Here is a 9961-nt window from a genome sequence, read left to right on the forward strand (position 1 = left end):
CAACTTATATTTCTTCGTATTTTTCCAAATTACAAACTTATAATACCGTTTTTGCCCCTCAAAGTCAGGTCACCCGAAAACGTTTTCTTAAAAATATTCGTTTGGAGGGCTTCCACTTTGATTTGGCCCAAGGGCATTTCATGAGTTGTGTTTAACTTTACATATGTGATTCATATGACTTTTCAGATGTTTCAAAAAAATCTCGGTGTGTGGGTCCCACCCCAGGAGATAATCCGAGGTTCAAAAATACGGGATATAACAATATCGCTGATTGTGTTGGGGTGAGACTTGAGCCAATTAAACCTTTCGAAGTATTCACTCCGGTTTGTGATCCTGTAATAGCGAGGCAAGTAGATAAGAACTGTGTAGTCATTATACGTGATCGTCAGACAAAGGCTGATTTGATTGAACTTGAGATGATAGATTTTGACGTAATTATGGGTATGGACTGGTTGGCGTCATGTTATGCTAATGTTTGTTGCCGGACAAAGGTAGTTCGATTCAAATTTCAGGGAGAGCCCATACTCGAGTGGAAGGGTAATACAGTTTCCCCAAAGGGTAGGTTTATTTCCTACCTTAAGGCGAGAAAGATGATAGCCAAGGGTTATATTTGTCATCTAGTTCGGGTTCATGACACGAAAGCGGAAGTACCAACTTTCCAGTCTGTCCCAGTAGTGAATGAATTCCCAGATGTTTTTCCCGACGAGTTACCAGGCCTTCCTCCAGAAAGGGAAATCGATTTTGCTATTGATGTAGTACTCAACACCGAGCCTATTTCTATTCCTCCCTATCGAATGGCTCCAGCAGAGTTGAAAGAGCTAAAGGCACAATTGAAAGACTTACTCGAGAAGGGTTTTATTAGACCCAGTTCATCACCGTGGGGAGCACCGGTCTTGTTCGTGCGAAAGAAAGATGGGTCGCTACGAATGTGTATCGATTATAGACAGTTGAACAAGGTGACTGTGAAGAACAGATATCCCCTTCCCAGAATCGACGACTTGTTCGATTAATTACAAGGTGCTAAGTGGTTTTCTAAGATAGACCTAAGATCGGGTTATCATCAAGTGAGGATCAGAGAAGAAGACATTCCCAAGACAGGCTTCAGAACGAGGTACGGCCATTACGAGTTCCGAGTGATGTCGTTTGGGTTGACAAACGCCCCGACGGTGTTCATGAATTTAATGAATAATGTGTTCAGGCCGTTCTTGGATCTTTTTGTGATAGTGTTTATCGACGATATCCTGGTATATTCTCGCACAGAGTCAGAACATGCAGATCATCTAAGAATTGTTCTTGGCGTTCTTCGAGATCGGGAATTGTATGCAAAGTTTTCGAAGTGCGAGTTTTGGCTAAACTCAGTGGCATTTCTAGGTCATGTTATTTCAGATGATGGTATCCGAGTCGACACTCAGAAAATAGAAGCTGTGAAGACTTCGCCAAGGCCTGCGACACCTACGGAAGTTCGTAGTTTTCTTGGGTTAGCAGGATATTACAGGAGATTTGTAAAGGGCTTCTCATCTATTTCAGCCCCATTGACGAAGTTAACTCAGAAGTTGGCTAAATTCCAGTGGAATGATGCCTGTGAGCGTAGTTTCCAAGAGTTGAAAAACAGGTTGACCTCAGCGCCAGTGCTAACACTTCCAGAAGGGTCCGATGGCTATGTCGTATATTGTGATGCCTCCGGTGTGGGAATAGGATGCGTATTGATGCAGCATGGGAGAGTCATTGCATATGCCTCGAGACAGTTCCGAAGGCATGAACAGAATTATCCGACTCATGATCTCAAAATTGGCCGCGGTTATCCATGCCTTAAAAATATGGAGGCACTACTTGTATGGTGTACGTGTTGACATCTATACGGATCACAAAAGCCTCCAATATATTTTCAAACAGAAGGAGTTGAACCTGCGGCAAAGGCGATGGTTAGAATTACTAAAGGATTACGATGTGAACATTCTATAACATCCAGGGAAGGCGAATGTAGTGGCAGATGCACTTAGCCGTCGATCGATGGGTAGTTTATGTGGAGTTCCTTCGGAAAAGCAGGAAATGGTTCGTGAGCTCCATGATATGCTCAAATTACACCTATTAATGGTATAACGCGGACGTTGTCAAATATAGTAACCCAACAAGGTTGGGGTCGAATCCCACAGAGAACAATATGTAGGTGATTTAAGCAGATTAGGAATTATCACTAACAATAGCTATGCCCGAACGCATCAATGGTGGTTTTTGATAAGGTTTTTATAAAATATGGAAATATAAATTCTAATCTAGAAAGCAAGTAAATTGATCAATGGCAACAAGAATATAAGGAGGGAAACTACTTCTCAAGTAACGATCCAATCTATTTCACGAATTGTAAATAATAGCAAGTTTATGTTATTTAGCCTCGGATAATGACTCTAAAATAACTTCTTCAGAAGATTAACTAGACTACCCAATCGAAGATCCCTCAAGCAATTAGGAGCATTAAGAACACCCGAATATGACTACAATTGGTATTGCCTATTCCTAGGTCAATTTCCATTAGATGAGGGTTAACGCCCCAAATTCATGTTAATTATCCTATCCCAACTCCGTTTTTCCTCTTCCGAGTTTCAAACAAAGTAAATGGGCGAGTTCAAAGGTTAGCTAATCCCTTGAAAACATTCAAGAACAAGAATAATTAAAATAGCAACAACTTACTTGATTAAGAACAATGCAAATGAATAAATAAGCACAACAAGAGTGTCAATCTTAATTGTCACCAAGAGATTTCCATCAACAAGGATTAAAAAGAAGAAAGAACAATTTTTGTAGGAACCCTAGCTTCCAACTTGTGGGAGCTGCCAAAGATATCTATAGTTTTGCCCTAATTTTCTATTTATATGAACTGGAATGGAAGAAATCGTCAAAATCCGAGTTCTGGTCGAAATTGCCGAAAATCCTTCAACGCGATCGCGCCATGTGTCTGCGCGATCGCGTGGATGACGTCAGCTCCCCTGCTCCCTTCATCGCGATCGCGTGTCGAGCCTGCGCGACCGCGTGGCATTAACAACGCGCGTAGGCACGGTCGCGTTACATTCCAGTGCGAACGCGTGGAGTGCAATTCCCGCGTGGGCGCGATCGCGTGGGTACTTGGCGCGATCGCGCAGATTAATTTTCCACGGTATTTTCCAGAACTTCCAGTTAATTCCAGTTTTGCAACTTTTTTGCTTGTTTTCCACACTTAGGCTCTAGGGACCTCGTATTACCTGAAACATGATAAAAACTACGTAAAATGACATAGACTTGCTTAAAAACAAGTAAAACTTATAGTTAAAAAGCATCGATTGTGGCGTAAAATCACGCCACATCAACACCCCCAACTTAAAGTATTTGCTTGTCCTCAAGCAAGCCATACAAAACCATGACTCAATCTAACACCTAGATATTATAGAATAACAATGTCTACATTGGTTTTAACTCTGAACTACCGACATGCATGTTTTCCTTTAAACGACCACCCCAACTTTCTACTTTAAAGCAATATGCACAACTCAAGAATACTACGACTAACAATGAAGCTTCAATGAATGACATTACATTATCGAACATATTATGGTGCACACAAACGCTACCTTAGGCTGTCACTTTATTTTGTTCAATTTTCATCCTTATGCCCTCACATAGACCAAAAAATTGTCCCAACACGCATATATACGACAAGAATGGGACGAAGACGAAAGAGAAGAGAAAAACACTCACACTCACAAAGAAATTCATATCTACACATGCAAATACCATAGGCTTGCCCTTATTTTCTATGTTTTCATCCTAGGCTCGTTCGGTTGTGATCACATTAGGACTTGTTTCGGCTTGTAATGTAGGTTTAGGGACGGGTCGGATAATTTTTGGATACTAGTGACTCACCCTCCTTGAACACTACAATCATCTTGTCACCTTAATTCGCCTTTTTCTTTTCACCCCTTTATTTTCTTTCAGTTTTCGACCTCGATGTGGTTTTACTCCTAACCAACTTACAAATCTTTTTTTTACAACAATTTTCTGATTTTTTTTTAATTTTATTTTATATATATATATATATATATATATATATATATATATATATATATATATATATATATACGCAACTACCACATCGAATCTCCACTAGCAAACTCCACCACCCCCAACTTATGTTTTTAACATGTACTCCACATTTAGTTCACCCCCAACTTAGGCATTTTGTCTCATCTAACTAGTAGCATCAAGGAGGGAACGGGTGCGAAGATGGATTAATTTCACAAGGGGTAAGGTTTCATAATTGGCTAGCCAAGAAAAAGGTCAAAAAGGCTCAAAAGGGAAACTAAGGGTATTTAACACTTTTGGTAAGACTTATTTAGGCAAAGTGACTATTTCAACAAAGAAAGCCTAAGATCATCTCACAACAAAACTAACTTTCGGATTTCATACCAGACCAACCGGGCAAGTTCTAGATTATACATGCATAAACAGAATCAAACTAACAACTCACACACACATCGGCATAAGGACAATAATTTTTACATTTGTGACCTCCTAAGTAGTAATTCATCACAAACAACACCCCAACAATCATAATGTCATATAAAGAATCAATCATGTCAGACAATAACTGTTCGAAGTATGCATTTTTCAAAATTTCGAGGGGTCTAAAAATTTCAACAAAACACAATACATGCCATTAGTTACCAAGTAGTACCAAATAAAACAAAATTACTCTATTCAACCTAAGTAACATCCTAAACATGCCACTTTCAACAAAATAAAAACCCTCCTCAGGAAAAGAATTCTGGCAAAAAAAGCCGAGGAGGTTCCTACCCCCAACTAAAAAAACTTGCAGTGTCCTCACTGCATTACATTGACACAGAAAAACTTTTTTTTTTAAATAAAAATAAAACACAGAAAACAACTACACAAATATTTACGGGTTCGGTTCAAAGCAAGTTAGCTTATTTTCTAGATTAGCCAAAATACACCAATTGTTCCCCGGCAACGGCGCCAAAATTTGATACGCTCAAATTACACCTATTAATGGTATAACGCGGACGTTGTCAAATATAGTAACCCAACAAGGTTGGGTTCGAATCCCACAGAGAACAATATGTAGGTGATTTAAGTAGATTAGGAATTATCACTAACAATAGCTATGCCCGAACGCATCAATGGTGGTTTTTGATAAGGTTTTTATAAAATATGGAAATATAAATTCTAATCTAGAAAGCAAGTAAATTGATCAATGGCAACAAGAATAGAAGGAGGGAATCTACTTCTCAAGTAACGATCCAATCTATTGTAAATAATAGCAAGTTTATGTTATTTAGCCTCGGATAATGACTCTAAATTAACTTCTTCCGAAGATTAACTAGACTACCCAATTGAAGATCCCTCAAGCAATTAGGAGCATTAAGAACACCCGAATATGGCTACAATTGGTATTGCCTATTCCTAGGTCAATTTCCATTAGATGAGGGTTAACGCCCCAAATTCATGTTAATTATCCTATCCCAACTCCGTTTTTCCTCTTCCGAGTTTCAAACAAAGTAAATGGGCGAGTTCAAAGGTTACCTAATCCCTTGGAAACATTCAAGAACAAGAAAAATTAAAATAGCAAAAACTTACTTGATTAAGAACAATGCAAATGAATAAATAAGTACAACAAGAGTGTCAATCTTAATTGTCACCAAGAGATTTCCATCAACAAGGATTAAAAAGAAGAAAGAACAATTTTTGTAGGAACCCTAGCTTCCAACTTGTGGGAGCTGCCAAAGATATCTATAGTTTTGCCCTAATTTTCTATTTATATGAACTGGAATGGAAGAAATCGTCAAAATCCGAGTTCTGGTCGAAATTGCCGAAAATCCTTCAACGCGATCGCGCCATGTGTCTGCACGATCGCGTGGATGACGTCAGCTCCCCTGCTCCCTTCATCGCGATCGCGTGTCGAGCCTGCACGACCGCGTGGCATTAACAACGCGCGTAGGCGCGGTCGCGTTACATTCCAACGCGAACGCGTGGAGTGCAATTCCCGCGTGGGCGCGATCGCACAGAGTAATTTTCCACGGTATTTTCCAGAACTTCCAGTTAATTCCAGTTTTGCAACTTTTTTGCTTGTTTTCCACACTTAGGCTCTAGGGACCTCGTATTACCTGAAACATGATAAAAACTACGTAAAATGACATAGACTTGCTTAAAAACAAGTAAAACTTATAGTTAAAAAGCATCGATTGTGGCGTAAAATCACGCCACATCACTCCATCAACTAGCAAATCTCGGAGTACGTGCGACTGATTCAGGAGATGCAAGTATTAGCATCAATGACCCCACAGTTTCATCATTGAATCTAGAAGTGAAGGAACGGCAATATGAGGACTCCCAGCTAAGCCATTATCGAGATCTAGCTCACGAAAAAGAAAAGTCTCCATTCGAAGTTTCCATAGAAGGGGTCCTTAGATCTCGGGGCAGGTTATGTGTACCGGATGTGGCAAACTTACGCCAACGGATTTTAGAGGAAGCACATCATTCCCGATATTCTATTCATCCAGGTGCAACCAAGATGTACCACGACCTTAAGTTGCTATATTGGTGGGATGGAATGAAGCGAGACATAGCAGGGTTTGTAGCCCAATGTCCAAATTGTCAGCAAGTGAAAGCCGAACATCAAAAGCCAGGAGGTTTATTGCAAGCAATGGAAATTCCTACGTGGAAATGGGAAGAAATTAACATGGATTTTGTGGTAGGATTACCCCGTACGCGAGGGAAGTATGATTCTATATGGGCGATCGTGGACAGGCTCACAAAAGCAGCTCATTTTCTCCCCGTCAGGACTACGTATTCAGCGGAAGACTATGCTAAATTGTATCTCAAGGAGATTGTACGACTTCATGGTATTCCTTTGGCCATTATCACGGATAGAGGGGCGCAGTTCACAGCCAAGTTCTGGAAGTCCTTTCAAGAAGGTCTAGGTACTCAAGTTAAGCTCATCACGGCGTTCCACCCACAGACCGACGGGCAAGCCGAGCGCACTATTCAGACCTTAGAAGATATGCTACGAGCATGTGTGTTGGACTTTGGCGGTAGTTGGGATGAGCATTTGCCTCTTATTGAATTTTCCTATAATAACAGCTATCATTCCAGTATCCAAATGGCCCCGTATGAAGCCTTATATGGAAGAAAATGCAGATCTCCAATTGGATGGTTTGAAACCGGAGAAGTACAATTGATAGGCCCCGACTTGGTCCAACAAGCAGTTGAAAAGGTTAAAGTGATTCGAGACCGACTGTTAACAGCTCAAAGTCGCCAAAAGTCTTATGCGGACAACCGCCGACGGGATTTAGAATTTCAAGCTAATGATTGGGTATTCTTGAAAGTCTCGCCAATGAAGGGAGTAATGAGGTTCGGCAAAAAGGGGAAATTGAGTCCAAGATACATTGGACCTTATCGAATCATCCGCAAGGTGGGTAGAGTAGCCTATGAATTGGACTTGCCTTCAGAGCTCGAATCTGTACACCCAGTATTCCATGTTTCGATGCTCCGCAAGTGTATTGGAGACCCCATGAGGATTGTTCCGATTGATGATGTACAAGTGACAGAGAAGTTGACATACGAAGAAGTGCCCATTGCTATTTTGGATAGACAAGTGCGAAGGCTTCGGAATAAAGGGGTTGCTTCGGTCAAAGTTCTGTGGCGGAACAATAATCGGGAAGAAATGACTTGGGAAGCGGAGGAGAAGATGAAATCTATGTACCCCCATTTGTTCCAATCCCCAGAAGAGATTCAAGATGAGACGTCGACAATATGAGGTATGAATGTTTTAATTTTATGTTTTTGGTCGTGTGTGGCCATAAATGTGTTGATATTGTGATATAGCCCTGTGAGGCGATGATATTATGGGTCGTTGTGGTAAATTGGTAGTGCCAAATTACAAAGGAAACTCTGGCAAAATTTTTTTTTCTAGAATCCCCGAGTGTCGAACATTCGAGGATGAATGTTCCAAAATGGGGGGAAGAATGTTACACCTCGAATTTTTTTTTTCCGTACTTGTGTGATGAGTAGAACAATGAAGGACTTGAGTGTATGGTGTTTTACTAAGTCGGGAATGGCTAATTTTGCATTTTTGGAAATAATAAAGTTGCAGAAAATTTTTCTGCCAGTGGTCGTATATGGCACTATACGGCCCGTAAAGTGATTTACGGACCGTATAGTGCAATCGTATTCCATCATTCCAAAAATCTCAACTTTCTGCCCAGCGTTGATATGGTTAAATACGACCCAGTTTACGGCCCGTAAACTGGTTTACGGACCGTAAACCAGGTCGTAAAGTGCCATAATCCTCAGCCAAACTTTCTGTTTCTTGGAATGCTTAAATACGTCCACAGTGGACCGGCCGTAAATCAGAATACGGTCCATAAACTACAATTTATGACCACTGTTCACCCGACGAGAATTCATTAAAGATCAAATTTTGGGATTATTAAAAGGGGCTTAGACTACAATTCAGTTCATTATTCATCAACACAACTCAAGAAACCTCTAGAACATTCCAAATTATTCCTCCACAAGAATTCAAGAGAATCAAAGGGAATATCAAGATCATCACCACTAAATTCATGAAAATAAGTGTAAGAACACATCAAAGGATCTTCTAAATCAAGAAATTCTAAAGAAGGGTGGAACTAGGGTTTTGGCTAAGTGAAGAATTTCAACTCAAGGGTTATTCAACCACTATCCAAGGTAAGTTTCATGATCATTCTATGTTGTTTGAAGTATTGAAAAGCTTAGACACTTGAAATGTAGAAGAACATAGAAATGGACCATTACTGAGTGAATAGTGCCATAAATGAATGACAGTGGGATTGAATTATGAATGTTGAAGTGTTGTGAATACAAATACGTTGTAAATGATGCTTACATCATGAAACAAGCAGTAAAAGCATGAAAATGCAAGGACGAGTCATAAGGCTAATTATGAGGGAAATTGGAGGAAAATGGTGGATTTTGCTAAATGTACGTAAACGACGATTGTTGATTTCGATATTGTGAGTAATGCTATGAATGTTGGGAGTTAATATAAAACATGGGAAAAATAGTATGAACAAGAGAAGCGCTGTCCGACTTCTCCTAGAATTAGCGACGCGTTCTTGTAGTTAGTATGCTAATGTTGATATGAATTCTTTATGAAGGTAACGACGCGATATTGAAGGAGAACGAGTGAGCGATATCTTAGCTAAACAACCAAGGTATGTGAGGCTAGTCCCTTCTTTCTGATGGCATGAATCTTGTAGCACGAAATTCCTATTCTCTTCATGAGTTCCTATAGTCCGAAAGGCTAAGAATCTAACTCCTTAATGTCTATATAAGATGAGGAATACGATATGATGATGCTAGTATAATGATGATGTTAATTATCGCTTACACTCACCTTATGTACTAGTTCCTTCAAGGTGAGGCAGAGTATCAATAGTTGTTCCATAATGTAATCGGGGGATCACGACCTTACGTCACCCCGATAGAGTAAAGTTGATCTTGAGCCTTATGCATGTATTACAATGAGATAAGTATTTTATGATGAGTATATTAATATTATGAGCATTTTATGATAAGCATGACATGAGCATTTCACACCGTGCCTAGTTGGCCGGGCAGTCACCGCCAAGGCGGGCAGCTATACGGATACACCATGACCCTTTGGCATGGGCAGACACCACTAGTGGGCGGCATGAGATGGTACCCTGGACTCGGGAGGCCTGGACGCGGGCTAATATTATTGATTATCACACCGTTCCGACATGGACGGGCAGCTTGCATATGATGTATATATGTTATGAGGATGAGTATGAGTAAGATGGCACGCATGATTTCCCTTATGATTATCAGACAGATCCAGATATTTCATGTTGATGTTATCACTATATTGTTGATGTTTTCTTTCATTGTTTATGCTTCTCATACTCAGTAC

The sequence above is a fragment of the Lycium barbarum genome, chromosome 2 (assembly GCF_019175385.1).
Source record: "Lycium barbarum isolate Lr01 chromosome 2, ASM1917538v2, whole genome shotgun sequence".
Lineage (NCBI taxonomy): Eukaryota > Viridiplantae > Streptophyta > Magnoliopsida > Solanales > Solanaceae > Lycium > Lycium barbarum.